This window comes from Halichoeres trimaculatus, unplaced genomic scaffold (assembly GCF_033239565.1).
Source record: "Halichoeres trimaculatus isolate MK-OKI-2021-1 unplaced genomic scaffold, fHalTri1.1 fHalTri1_scaffold_16, whole genome shotgun sequence".
NCBI lineage: Eukaryota > Metazoa > Chordata > Actinopteri > Labriformes > Labridae > Halichoeres > Halichoeres trimaculatus.
In genome coordinates, this window is record NW_027437194.1 from 19411213 (window position 1) to 19423931 (window position 12719).

The following is a 12719-nucleotide window of genomic DNA, read 5'->3' on the forward strand; positions in this document are numbered from 1 at the left end:
GCTAAGATTTCAAGAGAGGTGCTTAACGGTGCACGACTAATGCTCTCATTACAAAATCACTTTATATCTCACCTCTACTCTCTCAATTTGCAAGAGGCGTGTTTTGATTCTCTGTTACTAAGTCCTTGATTGAGATACCAGAAGAAGCACATCTTCCTGGGACATAACAATGCTCTGTGGTGACAAGTGTGCAGGATTCGGTTTTTAAGCATGTCTTCAGCCTTGACCGTATAATAGATGGACGTATTCACAGTGAGGTCACCCGCAGTTCTCAGCACAAAGTTTTGAAACCAATTGTTGGCGGATGCCATAATGAAAATGCTGAACTCAACCTGGTTTATTCAATGTTTGTGGATGAGGTGAAGAGGCCAGCCTTTAGCCTCTTCACTAATGGTGGCTGAGTGCGTGCTTGTCGATCAAGTCAGCCATTCATAAGATATATTGACTAAGAACTAAGTTATGAAAAAAGAGAGGTGAGAAAACCACTTTTATTTATTTTCCAGTAATAACCAGACTGTAAACATGTTTGTTATTGCTTTAAAAAAAAACTGCTCTTTTGGCCTGGTGTTAATCTTTTTACTGGTGTTTTTGAAGCCAGCCTCTAGTGGACACTTGATGAACTGCAGGTTTCAACACTACTGCATGGGTCACAGGTTCTCAGACCAGAGGTCTTGAGTCTCTTTGTGGTGAATCTTGATTGGTGACAATTTTGGATAAAACACCAGGATGAAGCCAGAAGAGCAATGGGCTGAAAAATCTCATGTACCTCTCCTTTCCAGAATGTTCTTTTTCACTCGTAATTGACACTGTGGATACCCTTGAATACCTGCAGTGCTGATGTAAAGGCATATAAATTGTTCCTCCTTCATTTTAAGAAATTGTATTGCAATCAGTGACAATATCACAAAAGTGAATACACAGTCACACAACTAGAGCAATACTGAGAACAAAAAGAAGGATCAGGATTTTTGGTTTAGGTTTTTAACAATTGTACTGTCATCATTTCTGTGCGCACTTGACCTCCTGTCAACCACCAATCAGCATGAATTCAGTGTTGACCCCAAACGACAATTCTCACAAACACAAACGTGATATAATTAATAGTTTCAGCTCTCAGTTCCATGTGTTCTTTCTCTCTCACGAGATGTAGCACATTTGCATTTATCTTCTGAAACACCCAAAGATCTATCAACACAGCTCCAATTTCATTCACTTGTCACCCCCACGCCATTACAGTCATACATATGGTAATTGCATTTCAGGGTACAGTACATGCCAAATTTAACTAAGATAATTGTTTTCATAAGCACTTGAGCTCATGGACCTCTCAGGTAATCGTGGGAGGATGATAATCATGTGTATAGCCCAGATTTATCTAGAGGCGGTGTGTCTTAAGGCAAAGGAACAGAACACTTAGCATGTTAAGCACTTCCTTCAACAAGCGCTTATAGAAATGTTATTTCCATCACAGACACAATATTCTTTATGTTTTCAGAACCCCCTGCTGCATATGCTGAACTTTTAAAAACCCTATTCTATTCCTGCAGAAAGAGGAATAAGCAGATAGATTGTGGATGTGATTCCCAAAATGAAAGTTAAGTTCCCCTGCTGTCCAAACCTAAATATAAACCACTCCTCCTTGAGTTCTCTAATCTTATCTCCAGCTCCGTGGGACGCATGACGGCAGCTAGCAATGATTACTTTGCCAATTGCATTTCGAAGATATAATTAGTGAGATAATCCACTGCTTTTCCCCAAACCCTGTATTATGTAATTGTATGCATGAAACATTGCCAAGATGTCGCTCCAGTTGTGTAAAAAGGAGGTTTGTCGCTTTGTAATCTCACAATCAAATTGCCTTTGAGAAATATTCATGATACTTAGCTCTTGTTATTGTAACACAGAGTTGGCACACTTACACCATTGAGGTTAACACATGTTTATTTGTTTTAATTGAAGTGCTTGTGTTTATGAACATTTTCCAGCGCTGGTGGGGATCTATTTTTAGAACTTTCTGTTTAAAGAAAAGAGAAAGTTTCCCATTCTTCATCTTTTTTCGTGACTTCAGCTCATGAGGAAGTTTGCAGAAAAACGAAATCCAGCAGGAAACTTCTTTTATTGCAGGATATTGCAGTCCACTTAATGTCAAACACTGGGCTTTAATAATTTAGCCAAACGGTGCAGGAGGGATATCAGGTGTGAAGGGTTAGCTGCAATATCACACACACCATTCTGCATGATAGTTCATGCTGGGACTTTCATTTTGGAAATTGGAAATACAATATTGGGCTGAAATATAATAAGTGGGTTGAATGTAATTAAGTGTGGCTAAGCTAGGAAGATTACTGCCACCGATGCACCATGTGGTTTAAACTGGAGAGCTGCTCACAATATCAATTTCCACCACAGAATCCTTCCTAATCTCATCATGTTACAATCCCATTTAATTCTCCTTTTTATTTTTTACATTTCATGCCTGTCATTACCTTTGTTTTCAACCCCCCTCCTCTTCTCCATGTCTAAGTTATCACCTTATTATCTTTAACCTTGAGGCCATTTTGTTTGAAGTTATGGGTCAGTACCTTCTTTTCTCAATCTCAAGATTGCCCATTACAGACACTGTTATATGAACCAATAAATGTGCACACTAGACTGTAGTGATTGAGTGCGAAGAAGGGGCTAATTCCCACTTTAGCTACCATCATTTTCTGCTCTTTTGAGGCACGGTACACCTGAGAGAGGAGAGAAGTGAATTCTCCCTCTGGAAGGAATGTGAGGACGAGTGGTGGAGTCCGGAGAGCCCCATTAGAGGCTTCTTCCTCTTAAGTGAATCAAATGGTTTCACTGTGTCATCACTAAACTATTGTTATGTCAGGTAGGAGGTTATTTTTGTCCCAAAGATGGTTCAAGATGGGAAGGGAAGAAAATGAAAGATGGCTCAGCCTCTTGGATGAGCACATACCTGAAAATTTGCTGAAAATTAAGATCATGGCTGTTTTCCAAACTGCCTCCTACATGTGAATGCAGTATGTAATATGTAGTATGACTGTGCTTTTGAGTCTGTTTTGTACTATACTACTCTGGTTTTCAGCTGAAGGCTTTTTTTGCCCCAATTATAAATGTACAAAATAAACCAAGGATGCTGGAACAATACAATAACAGATAAGTTAAATTAAAGTTAAATTAATATTAATAAACTTGAGCAAGGGCAGGAAATAGTAATTTGATTTCAGAGAGGAGTTCTTTTATGGTAGTGTTTTTGTTTTGTTTTCAGTGATTTCATTATTGGCATCGGTTTAAGATTAATTTTACACCCATTTAGGAAAAAAGGAATGAACAGATATGGGTCCTATTTTTATAATAAAAAACAAACAAACTGAAAATACATTTCAATAATTTCACAGCAGAAAATTTTTATATGATTTTTAAGCATATATATCATATATGATTCAAAAATCATCACATTACACCAAAAGTTAAATAAATTATTAAAAATAAATTTTGGAAGGGATTTACTTTTTTTTCTGCAGCTGGTAGAAAATCTACTTCCATATAATTCACTTACTGTTTTTAAAAAAAGTGAATTAGTGGTATACATGGACTATAATGAATTTGTAGGGGTAAACACCTCTTGAAAGAATAGGAAAGACAGGATTTAACAGTGTTTTTGCATCAGTTTACTTCTACCTCACGGACAGTGTTGTTGTATTGTAGTTTTCATTCTGATTAATTTCAGTAGATGGCGGTAATTCACCAAAACCTGCCACCTGCTTACACAAACAGTGTTGGCGCTGTGCATTGTGGGAAACAGTATGCCAGTTACTTTCACACATGAGTGTATTATTTTAGACTTATTATTCAAATTATTAATCCTACAGTAAATATATTTATTTAAAAAAAAAAAAATCATTCCAAAATGCTTTCAATTCAACCCCTCAACATAACACTGACACAAATCTCCATAAGCACTACCTTTAAATCCAAGTGTCTTACTTAAATCATCAGTGATCACACTGATGTTCAGACTGTCACTGAATAGAAGAAAAAACACTTGAAAAACGTTTCCAGATAGACAATAGTTACATGAACTATTTATTTTTCATATTATTAAAGGATTATTTGAATATTTAAAAATCATGACTCATCTCTATTAAGATTGTTTAGTGATCTTGGGTTAGCTCCTTCTATTAATAGCTTAGGCTGTGTAGAAGGCAATTAATTTAAGGCAAATTTTAAATACTGGCAGATTCAGCTGGTACCAAACACAGATCAACTGCAAATTTGCATCAACCCCCTTGAATGTACGTCAAATCTACTTTTCCATCACTATGATTTTGTTCATTTGATGATTAAAGTCATTTTTTTTAAATTCCAAAATGTATTTTGTCATGACTTTTAAATGCCACAAAATTTAAGCAGTAGGTTTTGAAAACATCACTCATAGTCCACTCAATTGTCCGCTGTTATCCAATGCAAGCAGTGTAGTTTATACACATAGTTCCCTGGAAGTGGCTCAAACAGATGAAAACTTGAGTGTTTATACATATCACACAAAGTAAGTTAGAAAAGCCTTCACTGAATATGGCTGATTAAAAAAAAAAGGTATTAGGCAGTTGAGGTGCATGAAGGCCCAACCTTTTTGAGGAAGTACAGCAAACAGATGGGATCCTACAAGTGACACAATACAGCGCTGCTCCTTTTTTTTTTTTTTTTTTTTTTACAGTAATCTCTTGTTCAGCGTTTGATGGTTGCAACCCAACTTCTGTGCAGCCGCAAATACCAAGAAGAATGTGTTTGTGAGCGCGTAGAAAACACTTATGTAAGACTTGCTTTATTTAATTTATTCAAAATACAGCCCAGTGTGAAGGAAGTGCAGTCAACACATTTGTTTGGCCTTGAGGATACAAGTAATGAGCTGCATTAAATTTAAACAAAATCAATATATCGCCACAGGGCACATTGAAGAGATTGTTAAATTAAAGCAACTTGAACAATTTGGCAAGGGGAAAGGAAAAGAGCAGAGTCGAGGAAGACTTTCAGCAGTAGTAATCCTCCAAGCTCACATTATACAATGTATTAATTATGGCACTGAAATAAATTATGTTCTAAATTATGTGTCAAAACAAAGTGTATCTAGTAACATCTCAAATTCAGAAAAACACATCAGAGGATGCAGTCTTTGATAAAGTTAGGCCTCTAACTTGCTGCTCAGCTGTTTGGTAGAGCACTTTTTGAGTTGCTAAATCTCATTGAAAATATATTGAAATTAGTTAGACCTGATTGGGTTATCAGTCCAGCTTGAAGTAATTCTTAGATTTTTTTTTCTGGTTTAAGTGCTCCAACAACATAGAAAAAATAAACAAATAACAACAACAACAACAAAAAACATTTGAGGGTTAAGAATTAAATCTACATATCTCTTGCGTTTAAAAAGTTATAGTATATAACTTTATAGTATAGTTATAGTAAGTATTGAAGTTATGAAATGATGCAGAAAAGGCAAAAACTTGGAGAAATGTTGGGGGTTGGAAATGTTGTTTGAATGTCAAAATAGCCTCAAGAGCATTGTGAAAAAAAAAAAAAATCATGACAAAATCTAGATCCTGATCCTGTCATAAAAATATCCGACGTAGTTCCCCCATATCGCCCCCTAATGGAGAACATTTTCCTGGTGAAAAAGCAGAGTTTGCTAATGTTTGCTGCAGAAAAATTACCACTGATCATCAGGAATGGAAAGACAAGTTAGGGACAGGTGAGGTTTGATTTCAAAAGTCTTTAAAGATGTCACAGGTATGTTTGGAGCCAATTAGTGAAAAAAAATATCCAGAAAACTGCAAAAGAAATAATTCACAAAATATTTTGAATTGTCCCTTGGCTTCTTTTGATGCTAAAATAAAGGTGTTATGGGAGAAAAAAAAAACACCCAGCTAAAAAAAAAAAAAAAAAAAACCTATAACAACACCTTTTATTGAGTAAGGTGGAATTACAAGCTACCCTTAGCAAAACAAAGATGTCTTCAATTTTTCAAATACACTTGCCCTAAACAATGGAATTAAAAGGAAGAACAGTCAACTTTTGCTCTTTCTATTGCAGAAGGAAGGCCATGTTAATTGTAGCTCTAGCAGTTTACAAATGTGTCTTTTTATGTAGGTGAGCGTACTTCCGACTAGGATTTAACAGAGGAGGATTGTCAGTTAGTTTCTGTGCCAACACTACTGACTGACAGCGTCAGAAAATAAGATGTTTGGGGAAACAAGTATCAATTACATGCTGCCTCTCTGCTGTCGGAACACTTTAACTACCGAACGTAACCTGAAGCTGAGTTTATGCGGCTGCTTTAAAGAAGCATCAAGGCATGTGTATTTTGAAGTGCAAGCATATGACCCGACTGCATCCTGGATACACGTGGGAGACTTGAAGTTTAGAAGTTTCAGAACAAACACATCCCTGACTTCCCCCAACAAAAGACACTACCGCTGTGAGTCGAGGCTCCCAATTTGAACAGAGTTCTGAAGCCGGAAACTGGAAAACGCATCAAAATGTGTTGACACAGATGCTTAACATCTTTTGTTTGCCTGCAGCCGCGAAGAACAACACTGTAGGTGTGGTGTGTGTTTATTTACAGTACAATCGGAACGCCTCTTTGTGTCCAGGGCTACAGAAGCACAGCGCAGACAAGGTTGTATGGAAATACTGGGGAGATGTTGCAATCAGGAACGGTGTGAAGGACAGATTTGCATTTTTGCACAACACATCTGTGACTGCTGCTTTTCATATGCTTGAAATCAGTTTCTCTTTGAGTTAGAAAACTGCTGCTTCACTGTGAATTTTGTTTGTTTTTGCTAGGAGCCAGACATCATTTGTGTCGACAGAGGCAAGAGAATGTGAAAGGCAAGCTGCATGGCATTGAAATCATTAACTCGACATTTTTTTTAACCCTGTACAGAGTTTGTAAACCAAAAAAGATCCACTTTAAACTCTTCCAAAACGTAAACAAGTCCAACAAAGGTGAATGCGAATGAATAGTGACTGAGAGCACAAAAAGAAATAGAGTCTGCAAGTAAGAAAACACAAACTTTACAGAAGTTGTCATTTTTTTACTCATAGTAAAGCTCATGTTGTACCAGATCAACAAAAGTCAGGCTGCACGCCTCCAGGGAAATGTCTGTTTTTTACCGCAACAACTTACAGAATAAGACTTCTCATTTGGGAGTGACTGCATCTCAGCACTGAAGATTTCCCCTCATACTCTCTGGCGAATACTCAACCTATATGACCGGATTAGAGACCTTTGCAGAGCAACAGTCTTATGTGCTCAGCACCCGAGAGGAAGAAGTACTTTATCGAAATGACTCGTGGTCACTGAAGCCTGAGGCTAGAGTTCATATGCAGAGCGCCGGCTGTGCCCTGAGCGGTGAGCGGAAGACTACTCACACAAAAACCTCACAGAACAACCTTTGCCACATCATACTTGAAACTTTTCTCTTTTTTGTTGTAGGCCCAGTTGTTCTGCTGCCAACATAAAAAGTACAGGGCGTAATTGAGCAGCAAGAGCATAGCTGTCTGGAAGCCTCAGTCAGACTTGTAGACTTTCTCACCCACTACTTTATAGCTATAGCTGAATGTAAAACCAGTTCAAGTTATTCATGTATTCACTTGATTATATTTTGATGTGTAGCTATTTTTCATTTCCAGACTTCTCACTCGTATAAATTCTTCAGGATCTCTTAAATATTAGAGAACATTGTCTGCATTAGTATGTTCCTTTTGTCATTTCAAATTGCATCCAAGGCAGGGGTTGTCTTACTCCTCTTTTGAGAAGGAATCATGTGAATAAGTGACCATGATCTTGATTTCGCAGTGGAGTCGTCAAATAAAGCCTTTCAAGTAGGGCTGTCAAGTGATTAAGTTTTAAAAGTCCTAAATCAATTAAACCCCTTCTTAATTACTGTTTTAAATGTGATTTTTTGTATTTCAAAGTAAATTTAACTCCATATTAGGGGGATATAGGCTTTATTGTTATTTTATAAAGGACAGGTGAGCAGAATCCATCAGTGTCATTTACTAACTTACATCAAATGACCAAATCAATGCCACATCATATAACTTCCCAGAAGTCCCAATTTGGTCATTTTCCCCACTTTTTTACAGGTATTGTATGTGAGACACTGATGTAACCCGTGACTTTGATGTGGCTGAGAGAATTTCAAGTGGATGTGCATAAAACTGCAAATTTCTTTGAATTTTTCCTGGAGATTTTAGGCTACAGACCAGCCTCTCTGCTTCATCCGAACTCAAAAAAAGCTAGGTTAAGCTAGTTCAGCATAACCAATGGCACCCAACAACGATGGGTAAACTTTGTATCAGAAACAGATGGGTGATGTCACAGAAACTATGTCCCTATTTTAGGCAGTTAATGCTGAAAGAAAAAAAAGAACATATCAATTCATGTATAACTCGTGAAAGTGATTGAAGAACTAGTTCCTTTTGTGCTTAATTGGGCACCCTCTGTGGACAAGGTTGTGCCCTTAAATCTTGGCTCGTTTTGTGAAAGTAGTATTTCCAAGATTAACTAAACAGTGAATTGTGTTACTACGTCCATAAATGATAAAGTCCATGATCACAACATGCTTGCTTTTATACTTTTTTAAACCTTAGTCTTCTGCAGTGGTGAGTCAGAAGGTACAGTTAACTTTTTCAATTTAGTGTTATCGACTGGTCTGTAGTGAGTCTTAACTGGTGTGATGCAGTACTCTGATTCCCCTCTTATTAGCTGGCCCCATTTGTTTAGCTTATAAGTGGTTGGTCAGAGACGACTTCACTGATGTTAAATTTCTTTTGACTTGTCAACTGAGCTGTCAAATACTTTATAAAGTGAATTATGCAATGCAAAAAGTGAAGTGGTGTCATTATGATCCATCAAGGCAGCAGCAGGAACAGCAGCTCAACTACAAGGTACTGTGCAGGTACAAAGTCTTACTTTTAGATCCTAATTATGTCATGATTGACGTATTTACAGCCTTCGTTAAAATCATTTTTCACCAATTCTTGATGACCAACCTGAACTCTGAGGTGACATTCTATCAAACCAGATAGTGCTAAGTTTATTCTGTGACTGTGCTTGCTATCGCAACTTTTTCCCAATCGAGGTTCATAATGTTTAGGGAAATTATTATTAACAATAAAAAAATATACAAAAAATAATAATAAATAAAAAAAATAATGCAATGAAATTACCAATGCTGAAATACTGTAATAATAAGATACTAAATATCAAAGACATAAAATCCTGAGTACTTAGGAGTAGCATGATGGGTGCAAAATGGCATAATGTTCTTTATGAGTCTTTTTAAAATAAAAACCATTCGTATCACATGAGGCATCTATTGGTACCAATTTTTGCTGACTTGTTGTGAAAAATGACTGAAGTCCAGACCCCAGTGACCTCATAGCTCGTTACAGCCATGTCTGGGCCTTAATGGATCCTGAAAGTCATTAGAAAACAACGAAAGTAAACTATTGCATCCATTAGCATCTTTCCTCCGCACAGCACAAAGCAGTATATTTTAATGTTCTCCATAAAATGACACACATTTGTAGCACACCACCAAACGGAGCACTCCCAGCCATGCAGTTGCTTTAAAACCCTACTTGCACTTATAACTCTCATCTCTCACCATCCATATGTATGCACACACACACACACACACACACATGCGCGCACACACACGAGGGGACAAAATACATGTTTTATGCAGTAGAAGCCTTTGCACACTTTCACACGAACCCTTGGTGATTTTGAGGTGAAACAGTACGTTGTTTTTAAATACCTCTCAGCCGTAAACACATAAACTCTGCATGAGCTGATTAATTCTGGCAGCGTGCCAGTGTGGTGCCTTGTAATAATCTAACACAATGTATTACTTACTGGAAGGTGCACACAGATGAATTTTTTAAAGCCTCAGAGGTAATGATTTTGCCTGACCAGCAGCAATAACCACAAAATATTTATGCACGGAAGACCTCTTTTATGCCACACTAAGTTGCAATAGAGATAAAAAAAAAAAAGGGCAGATCAGCGGCTTAATGTGGGACCATTATTCTTGTGCAGTAGTGTAAGTCAAGTGTGTGTAAGTAACTTTACTATCCCCGGAGGGAGTGAGAGCACAGCAGCGTCACAGAATGGAGGCCTTCGCCCGTTCACTGCTCGTATTCTAACCAGGCGTGAGACATTGGCCCTGACTGCTACCCACCCCTGGTCACGGTCACCACAAGTTAAGTGACCAACTCACGACGCATCACCCGGAGCCAAATAACCATCCACGTCATGGAGAAACCTGAGCATATGTGACATGCTCTTGAACGAGTTCCCGGCATATGGTTTGCCTTTTGAGCAATAATCTTCGAAAGGCAAGGTTTTGTGAGCTGGTGGAACGAGAGTTGTTTGCTTTTTGTGTCGTGTGTTTCTGCTTGTAGGAAAGAGAGATGGGGAAATATGATGTGTATCGAAGAAGGAAGCAGCTCAGCCTGTTATGGTGTGTCAACAAACAAACATATGAGATGCAAATCAGAGAGATTGTCTGGTACTCCGTAAATATTTGGCCCTGTTACCGCTCGGAGAGCTCACATTCCTCTCTTTTGTGGTATTCAGACTCTGACTGAAAGGTCAGTGGTGCCGTTTAAATACAATCCTCCACATTTTCCCTGTAGACATTTCAACTTGATGTACAGTACATACAGTACGGAGCACAGGGAGAGGCTTTTTCGGTTTAGAGGGAGAGATTAGAGACTCTTTGTTGGCATAACCAGTTTTATATTCAGAGCAGTGATTCAAATTCACATTACACTTAAGGTGGGAAATCTACCTCTTCATTTCAGCAAATTGGAGGGATTATAGGCCCACATTAGAAATATCTACGAGATGAAGTCAACAACATCAACAATGACAGCTCTGAAGGATACAAGTTGGCTTAATCTTGGGAAATCCTTAATCCTGGTAAATAGTTATGCAAGTAAGACTCCAAGTGAATTCTTCAGATGAGATGAGATCTGTTGTGATCTGATTTGAGACTCAAGAATGAGTGTTGCAAATGGGCTTGTCAAAGCCCTTTGGTTGTAGCTCCCATCTTTTGGTTACATCTCAGATGTATGGCATGAAATTGATTAGATTCACTGTATGCACAATGCTGAGATCTACAAAAAAAAGTTGCAAAGAGTCTCATCCTTTCAATCATTTTGAATTAGTGGCTCAATAATAGTGCATTTTCTGCCCATTTCAAGGCACCACTACTCCTCAACGATCTTACTTGTATTTGGACAGACATTTGTTCCTCTTCAAATTTAGTGGAAAGCTTGAAGAGACCTTTAAAGAAGAGTTTCTTTGCAATTGTTCAATTCTCAAACAGCATGACCATGGCAAGCCATTGAACTTGCATGTTCCTTTAAAAACAGGAAGTTGCTCAGTATGTGCTAGAACTTGTCCCAAACTTAATACAAATGATAAGAGCCACATTCTGAAGACATCTATGTTCAAGTTGTCCTGTAGCTTTGAGCCATATAATGAACCATTTTACTTCCTTTTATTCTTCACTAAGTATTGAGAAGTTTTGTATTTTGTCCATTTCAAGGAACCTTACGTGATGTGTCTTTGGGCATACATCCGATCCATCTCAAATTGCAGTGGGAAGCTAGAAGAGACCATCAGTGTTGAAGAATTTCTCTGCAAGTTTTAAATTTCAAAACTAATTATCTTCTATACACACGGAGCAAAGGCTGAACTGTTATAAATTGTTATTTCACTTGCAAGTTTTTCACAGCAAAGAGGCTTAAGTCCCACATCTTTACCTCGTCCAAAATTGAACATAGCTCAGTTGAGTCCAGCATTTCCAATATGACCTCTGTTGACAATGGCTTTCAAAACTCTGCATCAGAAACAGATGGGTGATGTCACAGACACTACTTCTAACTATTACACAGCCTATGGTTTTCGCCAAGACTCCAATCTGCATGATGCGATCTATCCTTACGAAAGTGTCACATCCTTAAGATGTCAGATAGGAACAAGTTTTCTTTTTCTTCTAGCCAGTAAGCCTAAAAATTCCCTTCATTTTGATCTTAATATTTAAAATAATATATTTTTTACACCTTATCTACCCTACATTTGGGAGCAAGCTAGAAGGTTGATGTTTTAATACGGTCCTTAAACAGCTTAGCAAAGCCAAGCCCTCAAACTTGCATGTGTGGTTGTCAAGCAGGAGGTGGTTTTCCTATAAAGTATATGCTACAAGTTTTTCCAAATTTATAACCAATGATTAAAGCCACAACTTATTTACATTTAGCTGCCATTCAATTAGGTACACCTGTTCCACTGCTTGTGAACGCAAACGTCTAATCAGCCAATCACATGGCAGCAACTCAGTGCATTTAGACATGTAGACATGACCAAGACAACCTGCTGTCATTCAAAAAGCATCAAAATGGGAAAGATAGGTGATTTAAATGACTTTGAATGTGGCATGGCTGGTTGTGGCATGTTAAGCCATGAGCAGGAGTTGCTTTGTAATTCCAGTGTACAAACTGCTATCTATCCCTAACTCCATACAGCATCATTTAACCTCCTGTAATACCTGTCAGCTTAATGTGATGCAGACAGACTCGGTGAAAAGGATCCTTCTGAGGTCTGATGCCACTGTTGATAAGATTAAAGGACACCAAATGAA

The 12719-nt window shown here is 37.8% G+C and overlaps 1 protein-coding gene across 2 annotated transcripts in view; it reads left to right on the forward strand.

Moving 5' to 3' along the window:
- The window catches only part of brinp1 (bone morphogenetic protein/retinoic acid inducible neural-specific 1), a 278377-nt gene that overhangs the window by 192177 nt on the left and 73481 nt on the right, over positions 1-12719 (forward strand). The window lies entirely within an intron of this gene.